Source organism: Lissotriton helveticus, chromosome 1_1, assembly GCF_964261635.1.
Source record: "Lissotriton helveticus chromosome 1_1, aLisHel1.1, whole genome shotgun sequence".
NCBI lineage: Eukaryota > Metazoa > Chordata > Amphibia > Caudata > Salamandridae > Lissotriton > Lissotriton helveticus.
The window spans coordinates 1097926695-1097951657 of NC_136057.1; the positions used below are offsets into that span (position 1 = coordinate 1097926695).

Consider the following 24963-nt stretch of genomic DNA (forward strand, 5'->3'; position numbering starts at 1 on the left):
AGCCCTGTCATGATATACTACTACTTGTCGCGCAGCCCTTCTCTAGTATACGCAAATGGGGGCAGATTTTTAAAGTCCATGGGAATTCGGCACACTTTGGCTCCTTTCAAGCTGTTGCAAACATCCAACAGGAGTTACAAGTCCATGTAATCTGCCATTTAGACTCATTCACACATTTTGGGGGGAAATTGGTGAAGTGCGCGTATGTGTTCTCCAGCAAATAAAAACTCTACTAAAGTACAAACTACTCAGATTTAGAAAGCAAAATTCCTCATTCCATTTTGTGCGGTGAGGATAATAAGTAATTGTAGTAAATGTGTATTGGTACATTATTGGTGTGGTATAGACCGCAATGACAGCACGACCCGATTAATTCGAGCACATCTTCTTTTAGCCTATAGAGCGCATGGCTACCCTAAGGCTTCCCTGCGCTGTAAGTCAAAACGTGCCCCTGCAGGTCTGCATTAAAGTATGGCAGCTATTCTGAGTCTTGAATGCCCACAAAGCCTCATCTCGATTACCCAGTCTCAGGCTGGTCCAACTACTTTGTGCACATCCTTACGGAGTAAATCCTGATCCCCAGTGCTTTTGTTTCTTTTCCAGTTCTGCACTCCTGGAGGTCTATGGCCAGCCTAACTGTGGAATTTGTTTTCTATGGATGATATTCCCAGTACTACAAAGATGGGGTATTGAATACAGTGTGGCCTTTCATAATGTTGAGCGGTCGGACAAGGACATTGAGGTCTGTGGCCCTTTCCTGATAGTGGCAGAATTTGTGCCCAATAAATGGCCACAATGTATGCATATGCCTTTCTACTTTTTATTCAGAGGATAGGAGAGATAACAACTCCACAGCTGGGTACTAGTGCAGCATTTATCTTCAAAATGCATTCCATTAGTGGATTTTATTCTGGCACATCAGCGCTTGGAATGAAGCAGAAGAAAGTAGCTAAAAAGAAGGGGAAAACAGATGATTTCATATCCATAACATACTGCCTCCATGACTTCGAGGTCAACCCTAAAATGCCACTGGACGGAATGACCCGACATATTTGGGCCTACCGCTTGACAACGGACATTTACTTTATTTTTAGATTGGTTGAGGGGGATCATGCATGCAGCAGATTAAAGGTGCACTTTTGTTACTCACTTGGCCATGGTTATTTTTGTCAATAACTAGCTATAGTTTTTGGACCAAGAACTGATGCAGTTCCACTCCAGGATATTATGTATCTGATATTATGTTTTAGGAGGTCATGGTTGGTGGTATTTTCCACTTTGTTTCCATTGTATAATTTGGCCACACATGGCAATAGTCGTCATCTGCTAAAGCCGCCTCCAAGCTGTAAGTGGTGACCAGGAAATCACCAAATAAATAGGATGTTCCATCACGGAAGAGGTGTGTCATCCACTACCTTTGCTTGCACTCCAAATGTATTCTTAACTCAGTTACTCCGTTAGTGAGAATTCTTTCAGGCAGTATAGTTGTTCTTAGTCTTGGAAGTGATAATTGGATATTGTTAGACACTGGGTAAGTATGTAAACCACGTGGCTTTAATGATGCTTCCTGTGTTAAAATTGGTTTTATTCTAGTCCATAATTTGGCTGAATACACTTGTAGAGGTACAGTAATATGGACATCAATATATGATACCTTTAATTCTATACTTGTAATGGCATTACATATTTCTCCCAGGGTTCCTAATTTCTTGTATAGGATCTTGCTTTTCTCCAAGTTTAGATCTGTAGTGTTCAATATACCTCAGACTGTAGCACCTGATGGTTCAGCTCATTGACTGACTATGCTCGGTAAACCTATAAAAACAATGCACCTTAAGTAGTATAAAAAATGTACTTGTTACTTTTATAACCATATGCTATTGGTGTGCTGTTAAAACAAGCAAGGTGAATACTGGTAGGACATGGTTATCTCAGACTTGCCCATTCTGTACATCACAGTGTCCATTCTGTGGGGCCCGGTACTCTCTCCGGGCACGGAGCAGAACCTTCATGTATTGAGTGGTGCCCTTTGGATCCAGGGTAGAGATGGATCAGAGAAACATGCACTGAATTTACTAGTTTTGATTCCTGCAACATATTTATCAAATGTCTTGGATTATTTATTTATTTGCGGGTTTGTATCGCGCTAGGATCATCTCCCGAAGGAGTATCTCCGCGCCTTTGAGAACCTTTCAGCATGTAACAGTTGGTAAGCAGATGTCATTAGTTAGGAAATAAGAAGGTTTTTAACTGTTTCCTAAAAGGGAGATATTCCTGACAAAGTCTCAAGGATAGAGGGAGGCTGTTCCACAATCTTGGTCCAGCGATGGACAGAGCTCTTCCACCTTGTCTGGTTTTTCTGGCTCTTGGAACTTGTAAAAGGCCTTGTTCACTGGATCTCAAGGATCGAACAGGTTTATAGAGAGAGAATCTATTGTTCAGATACTCTGGGCCTTTGTTCTGGAGACTTCTATGTATTATTCAAGGGTGGGGTGTTTAATCTTATAACATGTTTATGTGTGAAGTTTATGTATGGTGTAAAAAAACTTGCATAAACTAATACAATTACTTCATAGGTTTGAATGTACTACTGTAGTAGGCACGCAGGGATTCTGTCAGGGTTTGCAAGTATTGATTGCATTCTATACAACGGAGTGGTGTCCACAAAATCTAGAATTAACATCACATCACCTTGAACAATTTTAGAACTTAACTTTCCCAGTGGAGTTATCAAATATTAATTATAGGAATTGGGGTGTGCTCAAATTATGCACTGCTTGATGATCACTACTAAACGGATCTTGCAACAAGCATTTGGGTTGCTTTTTCCAGCAAATAAGTACTGCAATGCCACCTATTTGAAAGTTAAAGTGTCTCTAGAAAGACTGCTAAAAGCCAACATTCTATTGACTTGAATTTAAAACAGTTGTTGGATCGCACAGCAGATGGTTTGTTATTTCTTTTTACAGATTTACATCCACAGATTGCAAGCCATCTAAATATAAAACCCTGCCTGTTGTATTCCTAAACCCTGCGTTAATAATGTACCTTGAGCCAAACTTTAAGTCAGTCAGTCAGTATACAAAATTGTGAGCATTACAAACAATGCCTCAAAAAGACAACAGCACAATAAAACAAATAAAAGCAAACAAATCAAGTACGAGTAGTGTAACAATACATCCATGGTGCAGAAAGGAGCAATAAAAGGAGGTAAACACTAACCATTTACCAATACACTTAAGTTTCTCCTAATCCTATGAGAGTAGGATATATAACCAATGTATAACGAATTATAGCATGGCAAAGAAATACAGTGTTAAAACACTGCAGACATTTAAGGCTCAGACTACCCGATTTGGATTTATTAATGCTTGAAATTGGGCGTACAAATTGGACTCTGGAGTAATGTAAAAACTACAAAAAAAATAAAATGGATAAGGGATTGGTGACTGGTGTTATAGCAAGGACAACTAGGCAGGGAAGAGAACAAAGTGCACTGCTGTGGGAAAACGGCAAGAAAGTGAACTGTACTCAACCTGAAACTAGTAAAATAAAATCTGTGCTCCTGATTGGGGATCCAGGTTAAATATGGTTCAGGACTTTTAGGTGGATGTAATTTCCATATGGAGGCGTACAGTGTCCATAACCTGGGACTTGTTGGCCCTTTTAAATCCCTTTTAGTTTGAAAGAGGAAGCGAAGCGGGCCTCGAGTTACCATTAATGTCACTAGGTGAGTAGAAAAATCCTGGAACTCTAAGGTCTACAAAGGATTTTCTAATGTAAACTAGCCAGACAATCTTATCTCAGTGATCTAATTTGACGCAGTCAGCGAGGACTTGGCGAGAACATTTTGTGAAGGGGGACCTCCAAATTTTAGCCCACAATGACAGCAGTGACATATTGATAACATCTTCAATGTAAGGAAGACTAACCTCAGTGTGGGTGATAATGTTGTCAGGACTTCTAGGGACTGCCAGCAGTCTGGTGAGAGATTTATTTTCGATGGCTTCTAAGTTGCCACAGTCCACATACCCCCAGGCTCCAGCTCTGTAAGTGACCAGGACAAGCATTTAGCTTTATATAAAGAACCAAGCTCTTTAATGGGTTTTTGTTTAAGTTTCCTGCAACATTTGAAAATAGCCCCTCCCTCAGCCAGAAGCTTGTCCCATTTAAAATCACAATCAAGCATGACCCCAAGATAGTTAAAATGTGTAACTTTGGTAATAGGAATCTCATCGATGGTAAACCTGCGATAGTGAATATTTCTAGGGCCGTAGGTCATAATGTATAACTTTTTATTATTGACCCTTAGCTTCAAGTCTCCCATAAACTCATTAAAGAAGTCCAGGAAAAGCTGAAGCCCATTTGCAGTACGTGACAATAACACAGCATCGTCTGCATAAAGGAGTAGTGACACTGACCTGTCCCCTCTCCTAGGCAGGTCCCTCCATTTGGAGAGCAGAACTTGGTCCAAAGCATTACTGTAAAAGAGGAATAGAAAGGGGGATAAAATGCACCCCTGTCTTGCCCCCCTATGAAACTTAAAAGGGGACGTACATTCCCCTTCACCACCATCCCAAACCTGGACCAGGGTCTCCCAATGTAGGTGCTAAAGGAGAACAATCAGGGAGCTATCTACCCCAGCTCTACTCATCAAGTCCCACAACCTTCCCCTGTTCACCAGATTGAACGCAACAAAAAGGTCCATGAAAGCAAGATGTAATGAGCCTCCCTTGGCCTTAGTGTACCTCCACATGAGCTGGAGCAGGTTAAAGGACTGCTCCACTGTGCCCAGGCCCAGTCAACAACCAAACTGCACATCAGACAGGAAACCTTTATCTTCCAATTTCTGAGGAATTACCCTACCAAAGGTTGGGGGAGTGACACACCTTCATTGCAATTTCCAGGTTAAATAATAGGTTATGCTTAGAAATAATCAGATTCAGAGCTTCCCTATAGGGGTTGTGCAGGAAATGAGATAAATCCTCCCCCTCTCAATAATTTAAGCCACAAACACCGTCTCCCAGAAGGGGACATTTTGTTAAATTAAAATCTCCCAACCAAATGATAGTCACTCAATAAGGGCAGCTCTCTAAAAAAAATCTGAAATAAAACTATCTAATCCCTAAATCAATTCAACTAGATAATTTGCAAAAAAGTTACAATAAAAAATAATCAGAAGGAATTCAAGAAACTAGGAAAACTCATTAACACGTTTTGATACCAGGGTGTACACTATAGCTCAACAATTGCTACTTTACACAAGTTGAGGGAAACAAGCACTCCCAACCCTCACTTCAGGCAACCAAACAAAGAAGGTGTAGCTGGAATGCGGATAGATTGGAAGGCTTTTGCATAAAAACATTTTAGAGCCCATGCTTCTTGGTAACACACACTGTCGGACTGATAAACAATTTTTAGCCAATCTGCATTATCCAGTTTCTTATCAATTGAAGCTACGTTCCATTAAAGACAGTGAAAGCCATCTGGCTGACTTAGAATGTGTAATAGTGTCTGCTGGCAAAGCTCCTGTTGGAGGAACTAGTCCAACTGTAGGCTCAGTTATGTGTTTGAAAACTGACAATGGAGTGAGTTAGTCATAATCTGAGAGGCCGGAAAGCGGTACAAATTGATTCTCAATCGTGTGGAAGTCCAAAGGGTGACTGGGCAGCACAGCTCCTTCCCTGATATACCCACTGGTTTGCCCTGGTGGAAGTGGTGAGCGATAGAAGAAACTGAGGAGGAGTGCACAAATCTTAGCATGGCCATTAGCTAGGTAATCCATGTGATGAAGTAAGAAGTATACCAGCCAAGGACTTCTAAAGTTTATGACAATATAATCTCCTTGAACAGACTTGGTGGCATAGTCAACCCATCAATCCTTTCGAACCATAAGAATGTTATCCACCAGATCATTCCTCCAGCCTCATTTTGACACAAGTCAATGGGCGACTCTTCGTTTGAGCAATAGATAATCTTCAGGAGGGCCTTCACTCTGAGGAGTGATGCCTAACAGGACTATAACATATGGCGTGCAGCCAGCGGAAAATTGCAAGTGAGCCAACCATCTGCAATCAGCGGCCTCATACCCCGAGGTTTCACTTGCTGCTGTTTCTCGCTAGGGCTTGGTAATGTACAGTGTTAGCATCATTAAGATGTACCTGTTGTTGGATTGGACATCTGGGCTCAGGTCAGCTGGGAGCACTGTGGGACTGATGTTATGGTCTGTGCATTGATTGTGAGTGCAGGACGAGCTCTGAATTGTGGAGGCGGGCTAGAATGAGTCAGGTTGAAGGTTACTTTGAAGATCACACAGGTTTTGAATTTTTCATTTAAAATGTTAAAATTTGAAAGTACAGCTTGCTGACATTTATACAGTGTGAGTTCCACTTTATCAAAGAAAGGTTTACAAATGTTCTGTAAAATGTGACTGACATCAGTGTCGGGGGACTGGAAGGGGCTGAATTAGCGGTTGAAGTGACAGTTTTGGCACTAAGCTTGTCAATTTTGACCTCTACCCTCTTTCTTTTGCCTTCATTGCTCCTGCATTTAGGAGGTACGGGGGCATTTAGTGGGGAAGTAGTGGAGCCTGCAACAGAGATGTCATCAACAGATCCAAGCAAAATATAGAGTTTAAGTTAGTGGCACGGGTAGCTTGCTGGGAGTCTTTCAAGAGGTTACTTGGGTAGACGGCAGTTCCCTCCCCCCACCCCATGCCTCCAGATTTGTAGATGATGATGGACCCGGTGGGATCTTAATCAATTTTTGCAGGTTATCAATACGGGTTTGCACTAATTTGAGTTCCCGTGGAAATAGCTCCCAGTCAGAGAACAAATTGATGAAAGGGCAACTAGACGACTACTTTGGATCCCAATTGGGGTGGCTAAATGAGCATTTTCTTCCCCATAATAATAAATAGATAGAATAAGAACAAGATGAGGGGACTCAAGGCGTAAAGCAGATGGATCATACCTTACTGCTGATGCAAATCTGTTTGCGGCCAAAAGCTGGGACCCAGTCCAGTCTCATCCGGCAGCGAACGGGCACAGCCCAAGCAAGCGCCCAGGCACTTTCCATGCCGTGGGGCTTTAATGTCGCATTATTAGCGCTGGTTGCCGAGCTGTCATCCAGGCTAGCAGGCCAGGTGTGGCCTAAACTTTCAATTTATCACTCCCTTATTTCTTTTGAATGACCCTCTCCTTCCTCTCCAGCTTCTGCACGCCTCCTGTATATATCGACCACTCTAAGTCGTATGCCTGTCTGCCTTAATCTTTATCTCTTTGAACCCATGTCACTGCAACCTAACAATATATCTATTAATTCCATTGACTGTTTGCTTCTCACGTAGACTCCACTAATGGTCACACCTAACTCATAAATGAAACTGGGGTAAAGGCATAGAACAACGTCGTTGAGAACAGAAGTCTGATCCTAACTGGACCAACTTTAGGGTGGTGTGACCGGTGCTAGAGAACTAGGCACCACGCTCAGGGGGTGTTGTGTTTTCAAATATCTTATGGATTTAAAAACACCTTCTGCAGAGATCCCAGAGTGTCCATGAATTTGCAGGCAACAATAAAAAATGTCAAGATAACTCCGGTGATTAACGTACCAGCTGGAAAGAGAAGGAGCATTGCCTAGTGGCAATTTTAACTCACCATAAAATAGAGTCTCTTGCAAACAATGTGCACAATTAAACAATGAGGAATAAAATGTGGATGTTGCTGCTTAGAGAATCAAAATCAGCATGCCTATATGTTTTCTGGGCCTTCTTCTCCAGATAGATATCGGCAGATATTTACCTACATAAAACTCCAAGGTGGTGAAAAAAGTAGGCCCACTCACTTTTTTATTTTTTTTAAAATCTTTTTTATTAACATTTTCAATAACTGTTTAGCACAGAACATATCAATGAAGTGACATTGTACCTTATGTATGCATATACAACTTAGTTGAGTGGCTCAACACAGTGCTTGAAACAATGCTTAAAATGATGGTGCATTGCACAGTCCTACACGTGCATCAACGTACATATCATAACTAGCACTTTCACCATTTCAAAAAGAAAAGGATGCATGGGGGGTCAAAGCTGGCCAGCAGAGGGGTCAACAACAGTTATGTTGGTATAGAATCAAACATTTCATATTATAAAAACATAAAGAAGAAAGGAAACAAACCAAATTCTGTACACCCACTTTCCCTCCCTTCTGCCAGTTACAAGCAGTTGGACACAGGATTCTGCTGGACAACATGCAACTTCTTGGTCCTGTTGTAGGGTGAACTAAGGGAGGTGGGTTGCCACGTGGGGAATCTACTGTTAAGTGCCTCCTCAAGACTCTGCTGTGCCGTCGTCCTCACTGTGTACCCTATCGGGGGAGCCATGGTCTGGAGGCGTCTCATTATGAAATCGTTCAGGATTGTATCCCAGTTGGCAGCAATGGGATACTTACACAGTCCTAAATTATCCTCCCTGTGGAGTGCAGTGCTTTCCACTATTGCCCATATAATGGGAGATCGACCCCAAGCCACCAATGATGGGGACTCCGGTGAATTTCACCACCTTGTGATGAGGCGTTTAGCCGCCAGCATACCCAAGTCAAGAAATCGGGAGGTGACCCTATGCTTTATGGCCCTATTGTAAAGCCCTAATATACAAATCTCCCATGTGTGTAATGCAGAGCGCAACTTAAGCCCACTCATAATGGTGGCACCATGCACACAGGGCTTTCAATTTGAAATGGTTGTTTCACTTTAATAACTGCTCATAATCTTACAATGCATTCCCTATATCTTTTTATTTGAGAAAGAGTTTTGCATTTTCCAGCTTACAGTCAGAGTCATGGAAATCATTTCTATTTCTTCTGAATGATGAGTTGGTCTTGCCCACAATTAACACGGATTGTCTTACGTCTAGCCTCTCATATCAAGAAGCTTTCAGTTTAATCGAGATTCATCATGCCCAGATTGAGGGGCATTATGTTATGATTGGTCATCAATTCCATCTTCCTTATTTATTTTGAGGACGAATCTAAAAGTATTGTGGTTACTCCCAGATCATGCAGTTTGTTTAGAGAAAAAACATGTATTTGTGACTATCAGTAATTTAAATGGAAATGGAAACTATCAAAAGGACACCATCCATTGATCAAATGCAGCTTTGCGGACATCCTCTCCTGCAGCTGTCTTTTTGGCTTATTGATTATTAGGCAATAGATCTCAAATTCCAAAATATTCCCACCTCTGTTTAATGCAACAAATCTAATCTATAAATTAAAATTTACTATTAGAAGAACTGCAGACTACTTCTTAACTAGTTCCTCTTTGATATCCCTTCGGTCACTTATAGATGTTACAATTCATTCAGCTGCAAAAAGAACAAGGTGAGGGAATGACTGCCTTAATCTCAGGCACTGGCAGTCTCTCTGGGCTGCATCCGGAAAGGAGGACCTGGCTTGGCCTATCGTGCTGGACTGTTCCTACTGGAGCAGGGACGTGGCTGATTTGCCTGTAGCTGGGTATAATCTGAGGTGACAGTGTGGACAACAAACAATAGATTGGGATGTGGAGGAGTGTGGCTCACTGATTAGAGCGGCAGACCCTGATGCAGAGGTCTGGCCCGGGACCAGGGTTCAATTCCCGACGCGGCAGAGTCCTGAGCCCAAAAATGTCCACGGACTCGATAATTCTCGCCTCGGTGCCTATTCTAATCATGGGGTCCCACGCTGCAACTCTGGGCAATAGTTGCTTAATCTCCACTACGGCGGCCCACCCGCTGCGGGATGCCTGGCTTTCACCCTGGGGATACTCAGTAGGGGTTATCGCACAGGGAAAAGCCAGGACTGGTTCCCAAGGCAAGCGCCTTGATGCCTTCGGGTGATACGTGCGCTATATAAGTCGCAATACATTTACATACATTTACGCTGATCGAAGTAATCATCAGTTGCTGAGATTAACTCAAGCTCCCCCATCAATTCTTTGTTTATTTAAATGTAATTCTTTTCATTGCATCCAGTATTTACCAATGGCTAAGATTGTTCAATCAAGTCAAGTCAAGAATAACTTTATTCGGTTAAAATTAACCATAAAAGTATAAAATACATGAATTACACAAGGAAAGTTTATATACATGAAAGTCCTATAAAACCATATAACTCACAAATATTAGAAAATCCAGACCGGTTTACAAAACAATTCCTTATTCAATCATCCCTCCCATCACTTTTTTGTTTACTTCAGTACAATTCTTTCAAAGCAGTGGGTATTTTACTACTACCCTGCAGAATGTGACTTCAGTTAAAAAGAACATTCACTGTGTACCTTTAGCAGTCATGTTCAATTTTCAGAAGCTGGAATCCCTCCTTAATCACGGATATCTTAATTAGTATTTGGTTGGGAGAAAGCTTCCCACATTGTCAGTTCTCATCAGGGGCAACCCCTTTCAATTGTAGCTGCTCATTATTGGATGCTACTAAACCCTGCTGGTTTGCTGCTGATTCACAAAATGCAGCAGTTTTTCAACATAACTCTCACAAAGACTACAAGCTGCACTGCAAAAGAGAAGCGGCTTGAAGAGGGGTATTAGGCAGCAACCAGCATTTAAAGTGGATTCACTTGATTCGTGATCTGGCAAGCTGCATTGGTAAGAAGCAGCCCCTTTTGCAAGCATCTAAAAACAGACTATACAGACATTACACAGTAATCGACAATTGGATCGCCAGCAGAATGCATTACTGAAAATCCGGCCCTTCTGCTCCCAACAACAAAGCCATTTGTATTGTCTTTGCACAAATATCTTCGATATGAAGCAATCCAGGTTATCAGGTCCGTTATTAAGCATAAGAACCTTTCAAGCATACTCAAGAAACACAACTCTATAAAAGGAACATTTCCATCACAGATTAACAAACTACTCAACACAAGCAACCTAGAAATGCCATTGTTATCCTCTTCATAATATTATTTTCCCCTCCGTCTCTGTTGATTAAAGTCCTCTGCTGCCAAAGCCTTATCACTGCAATCACCAGTCTCATGATGTAGAAGCAACTCCTGTGCCGCGTTTTGTTATTAGTTCTGGTGGAAAAAGCAAACAAAATGACTATAAAACCATACACCGCTTCTTGCCTGCCGCTGTTTGCCGCACCAGGGGAGGACTCCAGTTTCCAGCCGGCCCTGCTTTCATGCCAGGAGGCGCTGACATCACTCTGCATGCTCAGAGGCTCACTTAACCAACTTGCGGTCCCCGCTCCATGGGAACCGCGCGCCGCCACTTGTCTGCCGCTGTTTGCCACACCAGGGGGGACTCCAGTTCCCGGCCGGCCCTGCTTTCACACCAGGAAGCGCTGACCTCACTCTACGCTCCCGGAGGCGCACTTAACCAACTTGTGGGATGCGTGGGGGACCCCCGTGCAAAACCCAGGCCAACGGCAGGCCCGTCCATGCCCATTGGAGCCCGGAAGAGGCTGGCTGGCCCCCCCCTCTGACACCCGGCTAATGGACTTTGATCACGCTTCCCAGCTCGCAGGTACTGTCACGCCTAATCCTATCTCTGTCTACTAGCATTGCACCACTTTGTCGGGGCTATTGATTGCTTTCGGTATCTGATCCTACAATGAGTAAATGTAAAGGAGTAGTGGGCACTCTGGATGCATTCATCGTCAAGCCTGAATCACTGCTCAGCCACGAGATCGAAATGACGGAGCGTCAACTCTCATTAGATCCTTTAATATTGCACAGACGCTCGTCATTAGGTATCTTCAATCCGGGTGACGCCCCTCAAACATGCCTGTCTATCATGCCCTAAAGTTTGTCTTCGACCTCCCCTGCACCAACCTCGGACGCACCTCCTATGGTTGTTTCAAATGGACCGAGTACAGCCACAAGGGCACGGGTCTCTAAACCTCTAACTGAGAATAAGGTGAGAGAGCCACCAGTGAATGGAAGGAGGGGTGCTGGCACTCAAAAAACTAAAGCTATAAAGGGGCTCCGATTTGCCAACTCCGAAGCAACACAAACTAACTGTTAGTACACAGACTGATGCTGCATCTTCTACATTAAATTATGGCAACACAGGGGATGCTACTCTTGTCACTGCTGTGTAGACTGCTTTGAAAATTGCATTAGCTCGCATCAAAGAGTTGATAGATAAGAACTTTACCCTTCTTTGGGAACGTTTGGTACACCTGGAAACTGTAATGGATAATATGAGTGGTAAAAATGTGATTTCAAAGTCTGATGTTATTGTAGGGGAGGGCTTGCCAATTCTAACAGATGCCAATCCGAGCCTTAACCCACCAATTCCAACCCCCACTCTGCACAAAGAGTCTTCTTCTGATAACTCATGTGTAACAGGCCATGAAGCAAAAGAACTCTTTATGCGGAAACCTAGCTTTGAGCAGGGAAACACATGGGATGTATCCCAGGAGCCTAATATGGAGATTCCAGGATCATGTAGTATTTACCCCGAACACTTACATACCGGTACCATGCTAAGTAACCCGAGTAGGAGCACAACAGATAGCCTAAGGAGCAACCATTTGAGACCCAATACAGATGTGTTGAGCTTGCCCCCGGCCACTTGTCTATATGTACAAGTTTTGGCCGGTGTCCCTGTCCTTACAGGGGACCTGAGGGAGTCTTGGGTTGACTTACGTAATAAGAGTGTGGATTGGCTGAAAAAGCATAAAAAGTTTCACCCATCCATCATGAATGAGATCATCATGGCCCGTAGAGTTGGGTGGGTTGGTCCATCCCCTAAGAATATCGACATGACTGTATCGTGATTAACTTTCATAAGCCCCACATGGTACGTTGCCTATTGAGACTTTGTAAGCAAACATCTAACCAAAGCACTAGCATCTGTGCGTTACCTCTGGCTTATTTTTTGCAAACCAATACTTAGGCCTATTGTGAATGAGTCTGCCCTCCCCTCTATATCCAATAGGTTTCAGGCCCTATTGGAATTAGACATCCAGGACTGATAACCACCTCCATTAAAACACCAATCATACCCTCTGGATAACTTCCAGGTCTCTGTATCCCCCCCTCCCTCGTTGATAAGCTTGACGATCAGCAAGTACTAACTAAGGCCAAGGCCGACACAGAGTTGAGTATTCTGAGTTGGAATGTAGCAGGCCTTCAGTCAAGGCTGGGGGGTCCAGACTGGCTACGCCTAGTAAACCAACAGGACATAGTCATGTTCCAAGAGACCTGGGCTACCCAGGAACTACACATCAATGGGTTCTAATGTTATAACATTGTAGCTCCTACCCCTACGTTTGGTCACCCTTTGGGGGGGCCTATCTATTTCGATCAATATAGCTGCTGGCTGCAGTATTAAGGTTCAACCAACCAACAGTTGTAACTTCCAAGCCTTACTTTAAAAAAGGAGAGGTTTTTTTTACTTGATTAATTTTTCCCAATGGGAATTTTATTAAGCTTTTTGATTTTATTTCTAACTTAGACTGTCAGCAAGAATCAGCTAAAATCATTGGCATCTTTTTGGGTGGTGATTTTAATGCGAAACAAATACACACCACAAAGCACAGGGCTCAGCAATTCCGGCCAAACTTGTTGTAGGGGCTTTAGAGCTGGCTGCATTCTTGAGCACATACAAACTCACAAATGCCATGGAAACTGTGGGAGTAACACACACCAATAACCACCCTGAGCTAACATTCAGAGGGAGGGGATGCTCTTCCACCACTGATTTTGTCTTCACTTCCCCCCTTCTCGTAGACTATTTAATGAAAGCAGAAGTCATTGCAATGAGTCATGGGGACCATAGTCCAATTAAAACAGTGTTGAGATAAGCCCCCCGTCCCATGTTTATCTCTGAATGTGGGGCCAGGAATTTGATGCCGTCCACCGATAATTTAAGATTGACCTGGCGGGGTATCAACACTAATGAATTGTTTCAGACATTAGCAAAAGTTAATATGCACCTCATAAACTCATGTTTATCAGCCCAGGATCCACATCCTGAGGCTGTTCATGATGTCACCCAACTTTGCCTAGCAATTAAACCCTACTATCAAAGCCTATTCCCCCTGTGAAACGTGGACCTAGATGGTTTGACCACGAGTGCTCTGAGGCAAATAGACAATTGGGCAGAGTCTTGTCATCCAACCCAAGGTGCAACTTAGATGTGAAATTGGCCAGGCAGAAGTACAAAACTGCGACCATTAGCAGGAAAGGGGAAATCCTAAAAGATCGTGGGGAAGCTGTTGTATATTGATTCTTCATGTAATATGGCTGACAGTACTCATTAGCCCTTCTTTAGTGTTTTCACCTTCTCGGTCTCCCAGAATACCTGTGAGTGTTCTACCTTGTACCAGAGTGTTCTACCTGTGTCAGTTGAAGGTCTGGTCAGCTGGCGAGGTTGTGTACTCAGCTGTGTCCTACAATAAATCTACATGTAATCAACTAGAAGTATCCTGTCATCTATCACCATCCTATTTACAACAGAAGCACTATCCAAAGCCGCTAGCATAAAAAAGGGCAATACATTTTGGACAGCTGTGAAGTACCTGAGAGCCATGGGGCAGCTACTAACTCCCATTAGCTGCACCATCACGAGCAAGTCATGGGAAACCCACTTTGTAAAGATTTATACTGTCCCGCACAAGAGGCAGATTATTTTGAGCCTGGGTCACTAACTCGAATACAGATATCTCTGTCTGATTTGGAGGAAGCCATTCAACAGAGCGTGGGCAACAAAGCTCTGGGCCCAGATGGGTCATCCATTGACCTTATTAAATGTAAACCAGACTTCTGGGCACCCCTTCATTTAAATGTTTTTAACAATCTAATGCGCACCCCTACCTAGTACTTGGTCCACAAGTATCATCATTCGGAATCTTAAAAAGGGTGATCACTCCCAACCCAATTGATATAGGCCTATCTACTTAATAGACAACACTCTAAAAATCTTGGGCAGAGTCCTATACAAGAAGATATTAGAGTGGACTGAGGAAAGAGGCATTTTAGAGCCTTGTCAATTGGGCTGCCGAAGTAAAGTAGGCACCAATGAACAATGCCTATATCTTAATCTAATTATGGGCAAATATACCATAGTGCAGGCTTCACCAATCTATTTGGCCTTTATGGATTTGACCACTGCCTTTGACCTTGTCAATAGGTCAAAGCGTTGTCTATCCTTCTGGCCTATGGATTGGATGAGCTCTTGGTGCACTTTTTAGTGCACCTTCACAACGATCTTAAGGCACAGGTCAGGATTAGCAGAGGGGATGAGGTCACCGAAGCAATTAAAGTAGGTAGTGGGGATTAGACAGTGTTGTGTTCTAGCCCCCCCCTACTCTTTATTATCTATGTCAACAGACTGCATAAAACACTTAAATCATTGACCTGTGATGTCCCTAAAATAAATGGCAAACACTTCCTGTACTACTTTATGCTGATGATGCGGTCCATATGGGCCGCACTCCTAATTCCTTACGCATTCTAGTGCAGGGTTTTGTTGACCATATGGATAGACTGGATCTAAGAACTAATTTTAAAAAATATTTTATAATGTCGTGCGGACCTAGGAAATGCCATCTTAATTTTATGTCTGTGGGAGACCAGAAACTGATAAGTACTAGTACTTTTCCCTACCTTGGGTTGGTCTTTGTTGTGAATGGCTCCTTGACTGAACATATGGTACACTTCAGAAGTAAGTTCTCAAAGGCCTCTAACTCGATTCTCAGTCTGTCATGCCAAAAAAGAACAGGTGCTATTTTAGCCATTTTAATTTTCACGCCCAAAGAGAACAGGTGCTATTTTAGCCATTTTAATTTTTTTTAAATCACAGTGTGTACCAACAGCCACGTATGGTGCTGAGGTCTGGGGTATTTCCATGAGCCACTGTATCCAACAAGAAGAGAATAGATTCTGCAGGAAGCTATTAGGCGTACCAATTTCCACAGCTCAACACATTTGCCACAAGCAACTTAAATTGTCCGTGCGATGGCTAGAGTGCCCAAACTATTTTAAGTTTTTTGTTTTTTTGTAAATATTATTTAAAGTATACCAAGTGGCTTTAAACTCAGTTTAAAAAAAAGAAAAGTATGCCCATTAGTCTGGAAAACGCTTATCTGAAGTTACTTACCCCGGCTGACGGAGAGATGGTTTTCCGCACAGGCACTTTTTTGAAAATTGCCGAGCAGGCAATCCAGATGATGTCTAATCCCTGAGATTTTATACTATCTATACATGAGTTTTTGTACAAACCTGATATGCTTATTGTGCTTTTATGGATATAACAATATCCGAATAAAGTATCCAAATAAAGTGTTTTGAACTTTAACTTGACTATAAAATATCCCTTGTGGTTTGAAAATACACTAACCACATTCAGTGCACGTCTTACCCAAGTAATATAGCACATCACAGATAAAATAATGCTAAACCTTATTTCTTTGTAAATGTAATTGATTGGCAAAAGGATTCATGTATAAAAATCTATGTATATACATTGCTAACCCCATAACTTATAAATTGTAGCTTTTTGTCCTGGGTATGAGCCTAGACATGTAGATGTTGTCAATGGTGCTACAGGTGTACAGTTTGATCTACCAAGTTTGAAGATGTCTGTTCCTTGCAGGCGCAGCTAAAGCAGATTTTGTTATTTATATACAATCTGAAAGCTACATCTCATATTAGGAGTTGAAAAGGCCATCTTTGCTTTGCCTTGCTTATAACTGACATAGTTATGCACAATTTAGTGAATCTTCATGAAACTTTCTAATCGAATAGGGGAAGAAGATACGTTGTGGCATGTGAAGTGTCATGCAGATCAGCCCAAAAGGCGGACATAAATCTGAAGGTGCTGGAAGCAAAAACTGAACATTTTCCATTTATGCTCACATGGGAAAGTTTGTTGTCTGCTACAGCAAAGAAAAAACGGTGAATGGAATTACACCAAACTTGACATGTACTAGAACTTTACTAAGAGATTTGTCTTTGCTTGACTTGGATTAAATCTAATTCTTATATTAAGAAAATGTAGCATTACATAGATTTTTCAGGTGCGATCGAAAGGGTTCAACAGATGTCTGTAAGTATATATACTGCGTGGTCACCCTAGATTTTTCACCTTTTTCTGCGCCCTATTTTAGACTTCTGAGCACTTGTTCTCTTGCTAAACAGAAGTAAAATGCCTGTGCTCCTACTTTAAACATGGTTAAATTAGCTTATCCCTGAAAGAGGCAAATTAAATATTTCAAAGTCCCAAGTAAATGGTGTAGAAAATTTAACCAGGACTTTCAGTTAATAACTTAAGTCATGTCATGTCTAGGCAAACTACAGCAGCCTTAAAACCAGCTGTCAAACCTGTCACAAATAATAATTATTTACAGGCAGGAAACCTTGCTTTTAAATAATAATAAGGCACCCCTAAGCCCGCCTTGTTATTCACAAGGTAGGGTGTCTCATATTCAAAAGTGAAACATGTATGAAATTAAAGTTGGCATGTTCCTCCAGTGACAAGGGATCACATGCTGCTTTCACTGGAAGTACTGTAGGTGAATCCTAGAAAATGTCAAAGTACAGAAAAAAAACTTTCCTCTATAACTTTTGTCAGGAAACACTACAAAAGTAATTCAAATACCATTTTTAATATTTATTAAAAGTCCAATTTAATGGTGAAATTGGATTTCTAATAACTATTTGGTAAACATAACTTTTAGAAAGTAACCTGTTCTCCGCCGGAAGCTCATTGGTGCTAATTTGCATTAGCTCTCCAGCAGCTGTTCAATTGGTACTTAGCTTAATGAGCTGTGAAGTTCTTCCCAGGAGCCAGACAATAGACCATTCTAATTGATAGAGGAAACTGACTGGGTAGGGATGGCTCCTCTGAGCTAAGTTAGACATTCAGGATGGAGGCTGCTGCCCCTCCTGTTGATGCAACAGTGTCAAATCCTGCCTGAAAAGCATGTATGAGATACATGGTAAAGCCTTTGTGCCCATGAAAAGGATTCATGAGGGCCAGAACACAATTCTTCTATATCCCCTGTCTGGTTGTTGAAGGACCCCGCTTTGTCTTTGCAGACTTCTCTCCAATGTTTGTGTTGTCCATCCAGGGACTACTTCAAACTGAATTTCAGCGTTAGATGTGGGAGGACACTTGTACTTTCCATAGGAAACTCCCCTAAACACAGCCAGCTCTCAGACCCAAGCTTAGAGTGGCTAAAGACTTTAGCCATTTTAAAATTGCCCTGACACCAGGGCCGGACTGGGAACTGAAACCGGCCCTGGCAAACTCTTGGTTGCCCCCCCCCCCCGGTGGTAGGGGGTGTGGCTGAGCTGTTTGCTAGGGCCGGTTTCTGCCGATTTTGTTACAGGGGGCCGATATTGCCAGCCCCCAGTAACAAAAACGGCCACCCAGGGCCCCAAAACCGGCCACCACCCTGTAGCCCACTGGGGAAACACTTGGTACCTGCCACAGCCAGTCCAGCCCTGCCTGACACATTGAATTTTGAGCCCGGTTGCATTAAAGCAAATAGGCACTAATAAAAAGGTAGGTTGCCCAGGGCCTGGTAACATTTAGCCTATTGGTTAGAAGGAGCCCTATAGTCCACCCAGACCCATTAGCCAGTACCAACCATAAACGTGGTACCCAATGCACCCTCCTCAGAAACCATTCTAGACCTACGGAAGATTGGCAGCGGTATGGATCTGCTTTCTATGACTTGAGACAAGCCTGAAGGACATGACCTGCCACTCATGGACCCTGGTCAAAAAAGCGGACACCAAAGGTTCATTGGCAGACGTCCTTTGTGGCTATAGGGACACAGCAAGTTGCAAGAGGCCTTTTCTCGCAATTGCCCAGCTGACCAATGGTAACTGTACCTGGACTGGCTTTTGCTTTTGCTGTCTGCCTGCCACCCTAAGAGTCTCTAAGTGTCTTCCCATGAGGTCACAATGGCCTTAGAAGTGTGCTCTTGTGGTTGTTTAGCACCAGAACAAAGTTTGAAAACTTTTGAAACTTTCCTTCTGAGTTCCAGGGCTTCAGAGGGACAGGCTGGGAAAAGAATCCTGCAAGTAGTTACGTAGCATCAGATTAGGTTTTAGCTTTGTCCTCCTCAGAGACCTCTGCACTTCTGTTGGGACTTAGAAGAAAAGTCTTTCTACCTCATTGATTTTCAGACTATTCGCCAGGACCAATCTTCCTGATGTATCCTCGCTGGGATACATTGCAGGTGGCATAAAATGGAGCCTAGGTCCCATTCTGTCCCTTTCATGGACTGTGACTGCTCCTTTGGGCATTTTTTTGTCATTTTGTTTATTAAATATTAATTAATCTTTCAATTTTGTAGCACATGGTTGTGCTCAGGTTAATTTAGTGGCTTTGAAGGTTCACCCTGGCAAGAAATATTATTGTTCTCTGAAGTAGACAGTAATCGACCCCAAATAATAATCTATTTTCTTACAGGAAGTTATGGTAATTTACTCAGAAGTGAAAGTAATGTTTTCTATAAAAACAATTGACAAGCCCAAAACTTTCAGTTGAAGTGATCTTATTTATACAATGCAACATATAAACACTGAAATCCAGCAGCAATGGTGAGCAGTGTAATCTAAAATCAAAAATTCACTCACCCCTAGGCAGACAATTAGATAACTTTCACCAGCTGTCACCCGCTTGTCTGAGATGGCTGACAGGAGAAAATGCTCCCTCATGCAAACAGATTTTAATATCTTGACTGAGGTATGAATTTGTAAAATTTCAAATAAAATAGCTCCATAAACCATTAACCACCAACCATGATCAACTGATCACAGTAGACCAAGATGTGGGCGCAATTTAAGGCTGACTGCAATACAGAGCTGTTGCAATTGGATTTCGAGCATTCAGTACGCCTAAACGTTTTGCTTTTGGGATCTCTCTGTTTTGGACTTTTTACTGTGAGTAAGTCTCGCCACATGTGTCTCACCCATGGTAATCACACGGCAAGTGGACTACACGTGTTTGCCGCCAGTGTCCACCTTTTAAGATGAGGCCACTGTGATACAGCAAGGGTAAGGGGCACTTGGCTGGTTACATATGAACACATGTGCACATGGGTGAGGGTTCCACATGTGAGACTACTGTTGAGTGCAGCCTGGTAGCACACAGGTAGCCTGGCACAGAGGGGACTCTGCAAGATCAAATATCGATCTGGGTTAGGCCTTACAATGTTAGTGTACACTAATAAGTAAAAGTCAGTGCTATTTACATTTTTGTCTGTAGTGACACTTTATTATCCACATAGGGAGTGCAGTTTATCTTCCCTTTGGTCTACAGAGATCAGTGGCTTACCAAACTGTGGTGTAACCTGTGTGAGAAAATCACATCTGCAAGTTAAAAAAGATATCTGTACTTCATTTGGATCATCCAGAATGATCATATTTCTTTGGATCAGAGCCCAGGCCTTTTGTCACAGTTAAGAACATTTCTCTCCTGCAGCAGGAACATTGTCTTACCCCACACAAAAGTAGCAATTAACAGTGCTACTTCACCCAACTCCTGACGAGGAAAGGAGTGGGGCTGAGTAAAATGCATCAATAGGCTGTCACACTGGACCAGGGATAGTACTACCCAAGACCACTGAACAAAGGAGGGAGCCCAGACCTCTAGAGCCAACATAGGAAGGCCCTAATTTGAAGATTTAGTTAAGAAGACCCTGGTAGTGATGTCAGCGAGGAACAGAGCTGAGGCCCCAAGAGGAGATTTTACTAGGGACTCTTGGATGACACATTTTGAACTGTTCCAGCATGCTGTTCAAGAGGGTTGGAAAAAAGCTGGAAACACTATGATTGGCGAAGGATGCCTAACTTCTGGAACCATCCACTCACTTTAAAAACACTTGAACTTTTGCTTGTTTTGTTTCTGTGCTTCTCTGCTGGACCCTGAGGCAGCCATGGATAACAGGAAAGAAGAACCCCCTGATGCCCTGAAAGGACTAATGTCTCTGCCCAGTTGACACCAGGACCAGTGGGTCTCCCTACGTGCCAGTGCGGCTAGCCTCATTAAAGCCCCTAAAGTTAGGGGGACTTTTGGGCCTAGAGACAGAGACCAGGAGAAAGGCTAGTGCAGGGAGCCAAGAGAATCATCTGGCTGTAGATTACACCACTTTGGAGGTGAGAAGGTCTGCTGCAACTTATCCTTTTTGTTAGAGGTCACCAGCAGGAGTAAATTAAGCCCAAGATCGTCAGGGGGCGGGGCAGGGTGGGGTAGGGTAATAAACTCCAAACTAGGGCTGACCGGAGATAAGTACATAAATAAATCAATAAAATGAATGACATTGTGCACGCTGCAACGCAAATGTAATGCCATTGAGATGCTCAGCCGCAAAACCGGAAAATAACTCGTTTGTTTTGTCAATCAACTCTGCAAAATGTAAAACTGACAAAAATGTCGTGGGCTGATTCAAAATGTGATTTGAAGAGACTTTAAATTATAAATGGCTGGAAGGGGCGACCAAACGAACAGGCCTGTGGCAACGTCAGAAAAAGAAAGCTGCGGCTGACTAAGGTTTGCACTCAAGTTTCGTAGTAGGAAGTGTTTAGATGATCGTGCAAATCACATCCGGGGCTAGCCGCACAGAAGCTCCACTGCCTGGGCAGATACCAAATTGCATAAATGAAGGAAGGTATAATAAAACCAGAAAGGCCTTTTAACGATTTCTAATAATAAAGGAACTTTTTCTAAATCACCTTGCTGTTACGGACCAGTTCTTTTGGTGCACCATCCTTCATTTATGCAAGCCCTGTGGCAACGAACAGGCCTGTGGCAGAAGGGGGTCGTGTAAAGGTCCCTCTCTGTACATGAATAACAAAAAGTCGTAGCTGTGCCAGACTTGAAAAAAGAGACGTGTGTTTTCTAGCAAATCTTCCATTCAAATACCAAGCCAATGACTCCAATGATTACGTCTCTGTTACGGAGCTGTGTGTGTAATCTAAAAGGAAACTCCATTTGTAAGAGATCCGCCCCTCACAAGTTCCAATCCTGCTGAGACATCTCAGTGGGATATGCAACCCCTCCAGTGACCCGCAGGTAACGTGCAGGGCGTGAGTTTGAATTCATGTAGGGTTAATTAAAACGTTCATTCTCCGGAGTGCAATAAATTGACTACTTTTGCCCTAGGCAGCGATCGACGCCGATCATTAAGGCTTAGAAAACATGCTACTCCATACAGTGTCATTAGAGTATGTAGTCGCTCAGACAATAATATGTTACATATGACGTGCGTTCAGACCTGTAATTTTCCTTTCTTAAAATGAAAGCAAAACTCGGCAACTGTAGCCATTCACCGTTTTCCCACAACAGCTCCATATTCAGTTTTTTCGCTTTTACGTGAAACATAATTTACCTTTTTAAACTTAAGAAAGCGTAGTGCTTTCATATTTTAATCACTAGCGTTTAGCCGACATGTGACTGAGACATGGTGTACCCCATGCAGTGTAGTGCATTCAGCAGCCAGCGCTCTTGAACCTTGACCTCACACCTTCTCCTGTCAGCATGGTTTAACAAGGGAAAATACATCTCACAAATGGTGTTTATGTCTGTCACAAAGCACGGCCGTTACAGATAGTTGATTTGTACTGTGTTGTAACTGAATTTATATAGCACTTACTACCCCTGACGAGGCGTCGAAGCACTTCAGCTGACAGAGAAGACATTTCTTTGGCTCTTTACTTCAGGATGAAAGTTGGCAAAGGGGGCGAAAAGCAAAATCTGCTTAGTGCCGAGCAGATTCAGGGACCCATCTCTAGACAGTTTCAACAAATTGAAACCGACCAGTGCAGCACTTTAAGCCATGTAAAAAGATGTACTTAAGTCAAAGCCTCCGGCAAGAACTGCGCATATTGGACCCCAAATTTAAGTGACTTGTAACTTGTTGTTTTGAAAGACTTCATGATACATTCGGTAGAAATTGTAGATATAGTAAAGCAGGCACAGGCAACAAAAGTGATTTGCTATAGTTCGTAAATGCAATTCTCTTATTTTCTATTTCTTGCATGGCTTCCCAGATACGGGCTTCCCAGCGCTTGAACGGAAATCTTGAGAAGTGGAATGTTGCATTAAAGTTATATAAACATGAATGTTTTTAATTGCTTTCTAAGGCTAAGGAGGTTGTCATTGGCCATAAGATGGATGGGGAGAGAGTTCCAGAGCTTGGAGACCCCATAAGCAAAACATCATCCTCGGTCCTTCGCCTTCTGGCCCTCCTAATTCTGAGAGCGGCCAGCAGAAACGGATTCTTTTAGCTCAAATCACCGGTAATGTTGTACTGCTGGACAATAAGATCAGGGCTCGAGTCGGGGTACGGCGTGGGTGGACAGCATCCCCCCACTTATTTTACCGGGAGCTCGATAACTAGAGGAAATAGAGACACACATTCACTCTTTGGCCTCTCTGGAGCTAAATCGGAGTTCATTCGGAAAGCTGATCACGCGCTGGCTTCTCTGATGCATTTGCATCTAAGGGGTGAGAGAGGGGAGGCAATGATTCTGATTGTATGCGAAAAACAAGGGCCCCCTGTATAGAAATGACGATTCCTAGGACAGGGAAATAAACAAATGTGTAAAAAAATTCCTAGGCAATCATAAAACAGTACTAGTGCAGATAATCACAAAAGAAGGGACTAATGCAAGGAGGGACGGACAACTAAGTAAATGCACATACATAAATGCGTTATTTATTTATCAAACAATATCTCATACATATAATTAAAAATGCAATTAATGAACCACAATTACATACAAAATAAAAACGAGACTTAAAAAGTGATAATGAAATCACCAAACATTAAAGACAATAATTAATATTTCAAAACAAAAACGTGGCAAATGTATAATTATCGACGCGCGTTTCGGCGTTCAAGACAACGCCTTCCTCAGGAGCCACACAATATTCTGCAACATAACAGAAAGAATACAATTATAACACACTCTATTTCTTCATCCTTAAAAACAACATTAGTGCATTCACAGTTTAATCAAAAAGCGAAAAATTATCATGTCCTCCACATCCTAGCAATTAGACTCTAAAGATACAACCAAGAAAATATAATTGAAGAAAACACAGTCAAAAATCCTGTATATAATATTAGAAAAATGATAAATCCAACAGTTGAAAAAGTCCAGTTATTATAAATTGTAAATATCCTAGACCATCAGTATAAACAGATAATTCATTAATTCATTATATTTTACAACACATTATAAATAACCATCTGTATCCAATAAATCTCCTAGAGGGTTCCTATGCATTTCAAATATACATTATACATATAGATTAACTTACTAAAACACAAGAACTCGGTATATCTGACTTCAAGCCTTCATTCAATGTGGCCACGATCTCTAGCACACAATGTAGGGTTCCCAAACGTGATGGGGTGGTCTATACCTCGTTAGTATAGGTACCTAGTTTATAAAAGATGAAGGGTACCAATGAGGGATAGCGGAAGCTTGATTTCCTATTTAGCCAAAAATAAACTAACCAGAACAGGCTTTGAATCTCACCTGTTTAAAACCTTTTCGCACTTCTGCGTTGATAAAATGTAACTGCTCAGACACCGTGCAGCGTAACAGATTGAGTTGAGATAATAATTGTATCTACACCAAAAAGGGGAGATATAATAGAACCATTCAAGATTCAAACAATACAATTTCAGGGTTCAAAGCTTACGTCTTGTTCATAAGGAAAGCCATATATTAAACTTTCCACTCACCAATCAAATAAGCGGCAAAGTTTCAGGGAACTTTGAAGAAACCAGCGAGCTCTTTTTCATTAGCTTCATCCCGGTACGTATTTCTCTACTGCGACTCGTATCTCAAAACAGGATATTGTCGAGCATGCGAGTCTGTAGAGGGAAGATATATAAACAAAGCCGCGCCGAGGATTAGATAACGCGGCATGTTTAAGACTGCTTCCACTCGGCATAGCCGTTAAAGTTGCGCGAATGTTAAGTAAGGGTC

At 42.3% G+C, this 24963-nt stretch overlaps 1 protein-coding gene across 1 annotated transcript in view; it reads right to left on the reverse strand.

The window, feature by feature from the left end:
• TRHDE (thyrotropin releasing hormone degrading enzyme) overlaps window positions 1-24963 on the reverse strand; it is a 2026389-nt gene that overhangs the window by 1423188 nt on the left and 578238 nt on the right. The window lies entirely within an intron of this gene.